This window comes from Saccostrea cucullata, unplaced genomic scaffold, assembly GCF_032062105.1.
Source record: "Saccostrea cucullata isolate Sc308-1 unplaced genomic scaffold, CSIRO_AGI_Scuc_v1 ctg6931, whole genome shotgun sequence".
In the NCBI taxonomy this organism is placed as follows: domain Eukaryota; kingdom Metazoa; phylum Mollusca; class Bivalvia; order Ostreida; family Ostreidae; genus Saccostrea; species Saccostrea cuccullata.
The window spans coordinates 20230-33464 of record NW_026928125.1 but is presented as its reverse complement, the minus strand read 5'-3'; positions in this window follow the sequence as shown (position 1 = coordinate 33464).

Sequence of the window (13235 nt, the reverse complement as noted above, 5' to 3'; positions counted from 1 at the left end):
CGACTGAACGCTAGGGGGATATTATGAACGATAACTCCAAATCAGCGGAAGTTGTTAGATATATAGCGAAGTCCGTGCGAAGAGATACGCGCCACACAGAACTTCTACCTATCTTGAGCATAGGTTGAATTAGGACATTACCTGAAGAGTGACATTGTCTAGGTGGGTTTATTTTTATATCTATAGGTATGTGGCAGGATTATTTCATAAAGTTTATGTTATTTACTTCTTTAATTTTCAAATAAATTGAATTTTAAAACGTGTGCCCGAAATGTACAAGATCAAAATATAATTTTTTGAATAGGTATTCCTGTTTCTACGATGATCTATCAATGATTAATAGATGGGGGAATATGAAAAAGAAATTATGTGAAAAATCCCAAGTTTTATAATTGAAGCAATTTTTGACAATTATTTTTAAATATAATGAAGCAGTATTTTGTTGTTTTAATTACACCCCTTTGCAATCAGCTGTTTATAGTCTGTTTCAAAATGTATATCCAAAGAGCAAGAAGAGAGGTATGTAAATTTCTTGAAAAAACCAATTTTACTTCAGTTTACGTCTGTTCCTTTAATTATTGATGAATATTTATAGTAATGATATTTTTTTTGGCTATTAATGTTGATGATAAGAGTTCAGCAATCATAATAAAAATATTTTTGAAATTAATAAACTACTATATGCTCCGTGTATTATAATTGCTTGTAGAAAAAAAGTTTATATAGGCCTATTTCAATATTGTATGCATGTCTTTAATTTTTTTAAATTTTTTGTAGAGAAGACATTAGTCTGACATTTTATCCAGTACCATCGGGATTTCATTCAGTACCATATATGCACAGAATAGGTACAGTACATCCTAGATAATTTTTTATTCATAATTTTTCATGTGTGTGTCTTGTGCACAGATCCCTTCTGAAGGCAAAATATTATTGAACATCATTTATGCACTTCACTGTGTTATGTTTATGTGGAGTTTGCCATGACAAAGTATGTTATAAGGCCTCTAATAATATGTTTGTTTGAAACAATTATTATGGTGGGTAGGAGGGGGGGGGCTTCTTTACACAACACATCTAAGTATAGTTACAACACTGATGAAAAAAAATATAGTTCTTGAAATTTATGCTTATTCTTTACAGCATATATGGTAAATATTTCGTTAAAGTTTAACTGTGAAACTCACCAACATGATATGTAATTCTGACATTCAGAACATTTTCCAAAAGGTGGATGGAAATTACTTAGCATTTCATGAAGAACTTTGTAAAGCGTTCCAAATAGAAAAGGAGAATGTGAATCCACTTAGTTTATTTTCAAAGGCTAAGCGAACCTTAAATGAACTTAAAAGACTGAATAAATTTTCAAATAAGGAAAAATATTTAGAAAAATTAAAGTTACAATTCATTTTGCCCTCTCTGAAGCAAAAACAAGTTGAAAGTGTACAAAAGCAAAGTAAAAAACAAAAAACTGAAGATGATTCCTGCGCTAATTGTGAGCAAATGCGAAAGGAGAACAAAAGAATTAAAAAAAGGTTAAAAGATATTAAAGTACATGTACTGAATCAGAAATTAAAAAGAAATAAGCACACTATCCAACGATTGCAGACTACAATCAACACTCTCCGTGTAAAATTAAAAGAGTCTGTTTCAAGAGAAAGTAAACAAAATAAAAATAGCAGTACTGTTGGTACCCAATGCAACACAATCAAATCAGATATAAATGACCTCAAAGAAGAGATTGAAATCTTAAAATTATCTTTACAAGATAATAATGATAAAGACACAGAAACTCAAAAAACATTAAATTTCAGAAATACTGAATGTAGGGGCAATCCATACAATTTTAAATTAAGAAAACTTTTATATGAATTTAGAAGTAGAAATATTCCTTCTGAACACATCAATCCAATTATCAGAGAAGTGTTAGCTCTTGTTGATGTTTGTGTAGAGGAGTTGCCACATCCATCAACTGTTGCAAAGTTAAGTAGTGAATTAGGCATTATTAGTCGTACTCATATTTGTTCTGAAATCAAAGATTTAGATAATCTAACAATTCACAGAGATGCCACTACTAAGAAAGGTCGACACTATTATGGAGTGGAAGTTTCAACAAATGAAAAAACATTTACAGCTGGGTTGCGAGAGGTTGTTGATGGCAGAGCAGACACATATGTTAGTTGTTTTAAAGAAATTTTTAATGATACTTGCACTGACTCAGAAGACCCCAATTTTAACATTATTACAAATGTGAGCAATTTCATGACTGATAGAAGTGCAACAGAACAAAAAGTCAATAATATTTTGGAGGCTGAAAAAAAGAGCCATTCAAATCATGAGATTGCTATAAATTCTTTTAAATGTTCTGTGCATCCTCTTTTGCAATTTTCGGATGTTTGCCTTAGAGAAATTTCAAAACTAGAAAAAGATTATAAAATCAAATTTGATTCAAATAATAATGAGTCTTCAACCATGTTTTTATTGCGTTGTGTTTCCAAATTGTTTTACAAAGATGGATGTGGTGACCCCTTACTTGCTGCAACATACTTGAAAGACAAGTTGAATATTTCAAGGGTAAAGATCATGAACTTCAGGGGAAATAGATTTAATACTTTATTTTACAATGCAGCAGGGACATTTTATCTTCATGAAGATATTTTAATGTACATAAAAGAATCAAAAAGTTCTTTGAATTTTATACATTCTTACATTTGTACAGCTCTTTCAGATAACAGTATTTTATGTATTTTACGTGCACTAGGAATTTTAAACGTTCTTTTTACCCAACCCTACTGGAACTGTGCTGAAGTTTCTACTTCTGCTATCGAAATGGGAAGCGTGTACAGAAGAGTGGTAGAATTTCTTGAAATTTGTGTTGAAAATCCTCTTTTACTTTTGAAAAACAAAATACGATTAATCTGTGGGCCAACTCTTCATGATGAAGTTTCTTCTTCTCTATTTTTACCATCTGTAAATGATGCAGGCACTTCTCATGTTTTAGAGAGTCTTTGTGTAGTTTTAAAGGAAAAATGTGAGCAACTTTTTAAGGATTTTTTAAAAGGTGGTAAATTTTTTGATCCACCCAAACATATTATTCAAAATAGCCAGTCTTGTCCTCCAAACAATATCAATGTTGAAAGACTGATGTCTAAATTAGATTCTAACATAGCAAAAGCCCCCACTTACAATGTCAATACCATGGAAAGTATTATAATGTATAAAAATAACAAAACATCTGAATGGTTAAAATCGAAATCTGAAAAAGATCAGTGTGATTTAATTACCAAAGCAAGAAAAAGAAATACAAAGGTTTTAAAAGTTGTGAAAGAGCGAAAGCAAAATCTATTCAGAAAACATTTAGAACAATTAAGAGAGAGGCAAAAATCTGTACTTTTAAAAACTCAAAAGAAAGAAAAACAAGTTAATTCTGCAGTGGATAAAATCAAATCACATGGCTTATGGAGTGATAAGAATCGAGTGCAGATTGAATTAGAAAAACTTCCAACGAAAAAAGAAAAAGTAGCAGCCTTGAAAGAACAAATTAATTTATTGAAGACTGTATTTACTTTGCAACCCGCAGACAAACATTTAACCCATTTTAGCAAAAACAAAAAAAGTCATGACATAGAAACTCTCACAAACAATTTTCTAACTTTGATTGAAAAAACTAGTACTATAACAAGAAGTTCCGCATCTGTGAAGGATACAACATTAAAACCCCTGGAATTGATAGGGAAATATTTCAAACACCTATGGACCGACAAAGGTCAGGACAGCCTATGGGAGGGAAAAATAGTTTCATATCAGGATGGAATATTTAAAGTACATATAAAATATAATTTATTAATTTAAATCTAATACTTTAACAATATTATAAAACAAAAAAATGGTGTAAATATTATGGGAATTTTAACATCCATACGTTAATCTTATTTTCTTCCTAATTTCTTAACAATTTAAAATCTGTTTTTATTTATAACCCCCACACCACCCTACCCACTTAATTGCGGGGGAAGAAGGGAGGTGTACCATAACTGTGAACTAAAATCAATTACAAAAGGTAAAACTAGTGACATAAAATAGAAAGAAAATTTAATTAATGTAACGTAATCTTTTGCCCATGCTTTATTAAAAAAAATTGATAATTTCTCTACAAAATCTTATAATATGTACTTAATATATAGTTGCTAGTTTTATTTTGTGACTTTGTTCATAGTACTTGTATAAAAGAAAGTAATTGAGCAGGTGCTGATCCAGGAATTTTTTCCAGAGGAGGGGGGGGGGTCCACCCCAGTCCCCCCAAAAAAATCCAACCCAGAAATTTCTTGACAAGCAAATAAAAAAAACAAACTTAAGGTCTTCCAAATGTCGAAAAACTATTTCATGGGGGATGGGGGGTGGGGTTGTCGTTGACTTCTAATAATCCAATACTCTGACTGTTCATCCCAATCTAACGCAAATTTGTGTTTTCCAGGGGGGTCTGTATTTTTCCATAGGGGGTCCAAGGTCACTTTTTACTTGCTTTAGCATATGAATTTATAGCCTTGCAAATTCCAGAGGGGGGTCCCCCTCTAGATCCGCGCATGATTGAGCATGCGATTCATTGGCATGTTGAAATATTTGATACTTTGTTGCATAAATCACTGTATTTTTTAAATGCACACTATGTTTTCTTTAATACTTCTGTAATTGCTTATTTAATGAGTAAAATATGTATATTCAGTAATTATAATTTTTAATTATTTTAAATTTGTGTTCTCAACTTTGCACTATAAATGCTTTTATGCTGTTCATGTATTCATAATTTTAGTATAAACATATATCACAAAGCTTAAAGAGTCTGGAAAGCCAATTTCATATTCTACTGTATTGGTTTACTTATATTGGGTACCAGGCATATAGATGCCATTCAACTAATATTTCATTTTTAATTTCTTACAGGTAAAATACTGGGAAAGAGGAGAGGAAGAGGTTGAAGGGGAGGATATTTTAGAGCTAACAGTACAAGAGATTGTACAGGACATTAAAGAGGGTCATTTAACCTTCACAGAGACAGACACTACCCATCCTTCATTAGTGCTAGACCACTGCTACTCTTTGCAAAAATAGTAATTATTAATAATTCTTTTAAATTCATTATGTCTGAAAACAAGCTTCGAAAATTTATTTCTAAACCTACACAACCACCATCAGGTCAGAAAAGCTATGTTCCTGTTGTACTATCAGATAGTAAAGGCAACTGGCTGAAAAGGCATGTTATGAATAGTACAGAAAAAGAAATTCTGTGGTGGGCACGTAGTGGTGCAAAGATTGAGGACAGCACAGAGTGGCTTAAAAGTAACATAATGGAAAAAATTAGACATCATGGAAACATCTGGTTGTATGTTTGGTTAGGCACATGTAACTTAACTTCAAAAAATAAGCAGTATATTACACTTACATCCGATAATGATGATGAAATTGATAATATTATAATGAACTGCAAAGAAATTAAAGGAACTCTTCAGAAATATCCTAGCTGTAAAGTTACTTTTTTAGAAACCCCTATATATTCTGTTAAAGAATGGAATAAGAGTAAAGGACACAAAAACCCCACTATTTTTGAAATTGATGATGAAAAATTAGAACAACAAATTTACACCTTAAATAATAGAATTAGAGAATTAAATAAAAGCAATGAAGTATACTCCCCCCAGTTTTCTTGCGATTTAAGTAATACAGATAAATATCGTTGTGGGAAAAGTAGAAAATTGAAAGTAAAGAGATACTATAATTTCAAACTCTATAAAGATGGCATTCACCCTGACACCTTATTAGCAAAATGTTACATTTTGATTTTTTGTTGAGTGTAAATTTATTCTGATTTTTGTTACAGCCCTGTATAAACTTAGAAATGATGTTCCCTGCTGACTATCCAATGTCTCCACCCTTTGTTCGAGTCACAACACCAAGATTCAAGTTCATGTTTTTTTTAGCTATTACTGTAAATTATGTTGATCTTTATATATATTCAAGATCTTATAAAAGTTGACATTTGTACCTTATAGTTATTTATAGTGTGTTTTGTTTTTGTTAAAAGTTTCTCCTTGATGTTTGACGGAACAGTACCCAGTGTGTTTGTTGTAAAGAACTTTGTTAACCTGTTGTACTCCAGGATAAATTGTGATATTCAACTTGGACATTGGGGTACAAACATCTTCAGGAAATGCTTTGGAATCATCATCACTAATTACTGGAAACAATGAATCTGTGTGATATTAAACTTGGATAATGGGATTTACAAACTTCATGAAATGCTATGGAATCATCATCACTTCATACATGTACTGAACACAGACGTGGATTTCTGGATCTTTTTCACCAACAGATTTTTTAATCTGCCTGAATTTTTTTTCAGCATTTTAAGTAACATTATATTTGGACCGTGGAAGATAAATTGTAGACTGAATCAGCAACAGTGATTTTTTCCATACTTCTGTGATTTATAAATACTATTTGCATCAATTTCAATATAACTTGTGCCTGTGTTTATTTTTTTATTCAAATCCATGAAATCATCAATATATTAATTGACTTCATACGTTAGGATATACAAGCAAACTCGGAAATAAATTTATGACATCAATTTTCAACAAGTTCTTTGTGATAATTTCATCTTGGAAATCAGAAACAGGCTATAGACAGAGTTATCCTTCCTAATGGTAACATTATTTTTTTTACTCTAATTGGATTACCTCTCTTGAATCACAGATAGCTGCTTTAGGTAGGTAGGGTTATCACGTGAATATCTGAATTTTTACAAAGCAACCAATAGTATTTCGTTTTACATAGGTCATTGTTTGCAGAAAGGAAAGTGAAAAACAGCTTTTTGGCTCTCAAATCTTCTCTTTAATTTTTAGGAAGAAATGCTACTATTTATAAAATTACAGAGTTAGAAACAATATTGACAACAAATCCAGCGTATTACAATGCTGATATTAATCCAGGATAATAAAATTATCTTCATAAGATCATGATTTTCAAGATATGTAAGTACAGTGAATCAATAATAGGAAATTTAACCATTTATGCGATCTACAAATGGGGAAAAGTTCAATGTACAAACAGGGTAACACGAATCCTATATAAAACAATCGGCATAATTGTCACAATCGTGACAGATATTTGAAGTGAAAACTCTGAGCTGCTGAAAGAAACATATCTATTAGGTCAAAAGCTTTGCAGAGCGTGTGCTTATTGTTTCACAAATTCAATATTTTAAAGATTTATAATCTGATATAGATTCCATAGTTCTGTGTATATGTCAAATGTCTAAAAATAGTAATTTGTTATAACAGATTACTAATTTGTTATAACAGATTACTAATTTGTTATAACAAATTAGTAATTTGTTATAACAAATTAAGATTTTGTTATAACAAATTGATAATTTGTGATATCAAATTGATAATTTGTTAAAACAAATTATTAATTTGTTTAATCAAATTACTAATCTGTTTTAACAAATTGATAATTTGTTATAACAAATTAGTTATCTGTTAAAACAAATTAATAATTTGTTATAACAAATTGGTAATTTGTTTAAACAAATTGATAATTTGTTATAACAAAGTGAAAATTTGTTATATCAAATTATTAATCTGTTATAACAAATTACTAATTTGTTATAACAAATTATTAATTTGTTATATCAAATTGATAATTTGTTAAAATAAATTACTAATTTGTTATAACAAATTGATAATTTGTTAAAACAAATTAATAAAAGATACTGCTGCGGCCCTAATACGCTTCCGTATTACCTAATACGCTTCCGTATGTTCGTTTCACTGCGGCAAACGAGGATGAATTCCAGTCGATACTCGAATGTACTTTCAGATATTATTGATGTTAACGACGAAGAACTTGCTCTTTTTCTTCACAACCCAATGTTGGAAATTTTGAAAACACGGACATCAGTATTCCACAAAATCAATCTTTTCATGGATGTGACGTTACCATTAGCAATTAAAATGTGTAACGTTACCATTAGCAATTAAAATGTGTTCAAATTTATTGTAGAAATGAAATGTATTTTTCTACAAGTTCTAGCTAGTAGCTTTTAGCTTCAGAAGTGTTTGTTATGCCATTGTTTGTTATTAATCTTGATTGTTGATATAAATACACATAAATACATGATAAAGTTTCTCTCTCTCCCAAAACTACGGAAGCCCATTTAGGACCTATCAAAAAATATTTTTGAATTCGTTATAACGATTTTTTTGAATTCGTTATAGCGAATTTAATTTGTTATAACAGATTCATTGAATTCGTTATGACGAATTTAATTTGTTATAATAGATTCACTGAATTCGTTATAACGAATTTAATTTGTTATAACAGATTCATTGAATTCGTTATAACGAATTTAATTTGTTATTACAGATTTATCGAATTCGTTATAACGAATTTAATCTGTTATTATAGATTTATTGAATTCATTATAACGAATTTAATCTGTTATTACAGATTTGTTGAATTCGTTATAACCAAATTCTTGAATTGATTATAACGAATTCAACAAATCTGTAATAACAGATTAAATTCGTTATAACGAATTCGATAAATCTGTAATAACAAATTAAATTCGTTATAGCGAATTCAATGAATCTGTAATAACAAATTAAATTCGTTATAACGAATTTAATGAATCTGTTAAAACAAATTAAATTCGTCATAACGAATTCAATGAATCTGTTATTACAGATTTATTGAATTCGTTATAACGAATTAAATAAATCTGTTATAACAAATTAAATTCGTTATAACGAATTCAATGAATCTGTTATAACAAATTAAATTCGTTATAACGAATTCTAAAAATCGTTATAACGAATTCAAAAATATTTTTTGATAGGTCCTAAATGGGCTTCCGTACAAAACAATATTTTACTTTTGTTAAACATTTGATGACAGGGGTCTCGGGCAACAGTCGACCTGTCGGACCAGTGTGATAACAGTTTGCACACTGGTCCGACTGTTGCCCTCAACCCCAGTCAACAACTGTATAATGTCAAGTGCCTTTGCAATTACCGTTTATAAGTTATGTCCAAGGTTAAAAGATGGTAAAATATTTACCAAAATGGGTCAAACTGCAACATTAAGAGGTCTAATATGTTGGTACCCAGACAAGGTCTTGTCACAAAGAATACGCCTGTGAAATAAGATATATACTGGTTGTTTTACATCCCATCGGAGAATTTTTCACTCGTATAGCAGTGACATAGCATCGTTTTTGAAAGAGGGAAGCCCGAGAAAAAAATTCAACATACCCGAAATTTTTTTTTTTTTAATGCTTTATTTTTGAATATTTTCATACTTACAAAAGAAACAAAATACACACACAAACACACCCTCACACACCACACGCACTCTGTGCACCTTTCCCAAAATACCAGCTTTCATAATTACACCTTAAGTGATAACTGAAATTATGTATGACAAATCGAATCAAACATTGCCCATTTACTATACATTTTAGTTCTACAATGAAAATTGCTCTCACAATATTTTTCAATTTTCCTGTAATACTAAAAAATGTTAACAGCTTCTGTAGATTTAGGTATAGTACATTGAGTTCTTGAGTAATACAAATACTTTTTTCCTACCAAGATGAGAAAATTTTCTAAACAACTCCCTTCAATATTAGTTACATGTTTACAATCATAAAAAAGATGAATCAATGTTTCTGGATCTGTTTTACAGAAAGAACAAAAATTATTTTCAGCAATTTTTATCTTGTGAAGAAAAGAATTTGTGGCAAGGAAGCCCATAAGAATTCTATATTGAAAGTAAATTATTTTGGTGTCCTTGGTACAAATTGAAGCATTCCGAAGGAAAAATTCCCAGTGTTTTTCTGTAATAGGTTCATTTAAATAAATCTCCCATTTTAACTTTTTGGATTCTGGTGCCACAAAATTCTCATCTTTTATAATTTTATACAGAAATTTTATACTTGTCACAGACATCATTTCTTGTATAACACATTTCTCTTGTGCTGCAAATTGATTGCCTCTTTCTGTCATATAAACAGTTACTTCCCTTTTGACTCTTGCTGGTACTCTTGATACAATGTTAAAATAGTTTAAAAAATTATTAGTACCAACTATTTTTTTAACATCATTAAAACACCTAAATTTTCCATCATCCGACAACAAGTCTTTCAATACTTTAAAACCTTTCTCTACCCAAGTCTTGTAAAAACTCCATTTTTTGATATCAACAAAATTTTTAATATCAGTATATAAATAATCTGTAGCACTCAAACAATTTTTTTTAACAATTATAAGAGCTTTTATAACATCTTTCCAAAAATCATTACCTATATGATTAAAAAATTCTGAGAGTTTTTCTTTGGTTAAATAAAAAACAAAGTTAAAATCTTTTTGATTAAAAATACAGGATAATAATTGCTGCCATGCTCCACTGTTGTCTGTAAGGACTCTCTTGACCCATTCAAGTTTTATATATGAAATGAAGGAGGATAAATGGATCATGTTTAGTCCACCTTCTTCAATTTTTCCTATCAATGTATTTCTTTTTACTTTTTCTACCTTATATGCCCAAATAAATTGAAATAAAATTTTATTGATCTCATTAAGTAATTCCTTTGATGGATTTGGAAGAGCTGAGCATATGTGTACAAATTTTGGAATAACAAGGGTTTTAATGACTGTAATCTTTCCTATTGGGGTCAAATCTCTTTTCGCCCATGATGCAAGCAATTTTTTGATAGAATTTATTTTGGGTAGATAATTGACAGACTTAATATTTTCTAAGTTTTTTGTGAAAATTATTCCTAAGAGCTTAAAGGTATCAGCACTCCAATTAATTTTTAAGTCATCACATAGAGTTTGTTTTGATCCTGCCTTGCTTCCCAACCATACTGCTTGAGATTTTGAAATATTAAGCTTCAAACCAGAAGCATTTCCAAATTTTTCGATTATTTTTATTGATTCTCTCAAAGACTTTTCACTTCCATCTAATGTTAAAAAAGAGTCATCTGCATATTGTCCTAGTTTATTTTCTTTCCCATTAATCGATATACCTTTTATGTTTTCATTATTCTTCAGTGAGATTTCAAGTAGTTCTACAGTGATGATAAAAATGTATGGTGCCAAAGGGTCTCCCTGTCTATATCCACGTTCAAGATTAAAAAAGGAGGATAAGTTTCCATTATTTATCACGCAGCTTGTGCTGGTTGAGTAAAAGGTTTTAAACTATTTAACTAATGAATCTCCAAAATTAAAAGACTTTAATGCTTTAACAATAAAATCCCATTCTAAAGAATCAAAAGCTTTTTCGAAATCTAATAAAAGGAGCAAACCAAATTGTTTTTTATCTTTAAGGTAATCTATTAAGTCATATAAAAACCTGGTGTTTTCACCTATGAAACGCCCTTTTATAAAACCTTTTTGGGTATCACTTATAATACTGGACAACACATTCTTAATGCAATTTGCTATGGTACTAGAACCAATTTTGTAATCTACATTTAACAATGAAATAGGTCTCCAATTTTTCATCTATCTTCTATCCTTTTCCTCTTTTGGAATGCATGTGATTACCCCCTGAGATTGAAACTGTGAAAGTTTTCCAGTTATATACCCTTCATTTAAAGATTTCATAACAAAAATACCTATATCTTTCCAGAAAAATTTGTAAAATTCCACTGTAAACCCATCTGATCCTGGGGATTTTTTGTTTTTCATATTTTTTAATGATGTTGTGCATTCTTGAAGTTTTAAAAAACCTTCACAGTTGTCACTTTGTTCATCAGATAATTTGACATTATGTTGTAAAAATGTATTTTCACACAAAGATGTTTCATTATTATTATTATCCTTTTTACTTTTGTACAAGTTTGAGAAAAAAGACCTTTGTTCATCCAGAATGGCAGACTGGTCTGCAATATGATTACCATCTGAGTCTATTAATTCAGATATTGTTTTATTTACATAATTTCTTCTTTCTAATTTACAAAAGTATTCGAAATTTTTTTCACCCATTTCATACCAAGTAGCTTTTGAGCGTAACATTAAACCCTCTATATAGTTCGACCTAGAATTTTGTAAAGTTTGTTTTTTTTTCAAGTGTCAAAATATCTTCTTCTTTTCCTGAAATATTGACTTTTTCTTCCAAATTTAAGATTTCTTTTTCTAATTTTTTCCTCTCTAGTTTTTGTTTTTTTGGACCTTATGGAAGAATAATCTATTGTTAAGGATCTGATTTTCATTTTCAAAACTTTCCAGAAAAATTGATTACTTATACTAAATTGAATACTCTCCCTTTGCTCAATATCTCCTGATATCATATATTCTTTAAGGATATCCGATCCTCAGCCAGGAAGGATAACTCCAAAAATCAATATTTAATTTGAAATACATCAAAATGAAGCTTGAAAATGAAATTTTGTCATGCAACAAATTTCATTTTATACATTTTTATAAGATTCAATGTTTTTGGAAGTTTTAGAAAAGGTCTTTAAAATGTTTATATTTGTACCCAATAAAAGGGGAAAAAATAACACAGTCTTAGAGAAATAAGATTTTCTTGAATCCAGGCTTAGATAACAATGCTTTTTAGTATGATTTGAAATACGTAGTGATTTATGGTGTCTTGCAATGATAGCAAAAGCCTTTTACACTATGTACTAAAGAATATATGATGGAAATAGAAAATAAAGATACCAAAAAAGTATAAAAATCATGACAATTTATCTGAATGCCTGGATACCTATCGTTTTTAAACCTAAAATATAATTGTTGATCAATTTGCAATTAGAAAATGCATTGCAGATATTCCAATTCTCTTTTTCTGCAAAAATATTGAAGATTTGGCAATTTTCCCTATATAATATGATTAACTTTAATCTTTAACTTTAAAGAAATACTGTGGACAAATTTACATAACTTTGTGGATTCAGTGATACTTTTATGAGTATTTTTGATTACTTAACTGCTAGTTTTATAAACCTGAGGATCGGACTACCTTAATTGTTTCTGAAATACATTGCTTTACTTTTTCTATAAACTCCTTTTCATGTAATAATTGACAATTAAATTTCCAATAACCTCTTCCTCTATCACTGTCATTTGTTTTGAATTTTAATACAATTGCTGAATGATCTGTTCTATACCCTGGGATTATTTTGGTATCTAATACTCTACTATAAATACAATCAGAAACAAGAAAAT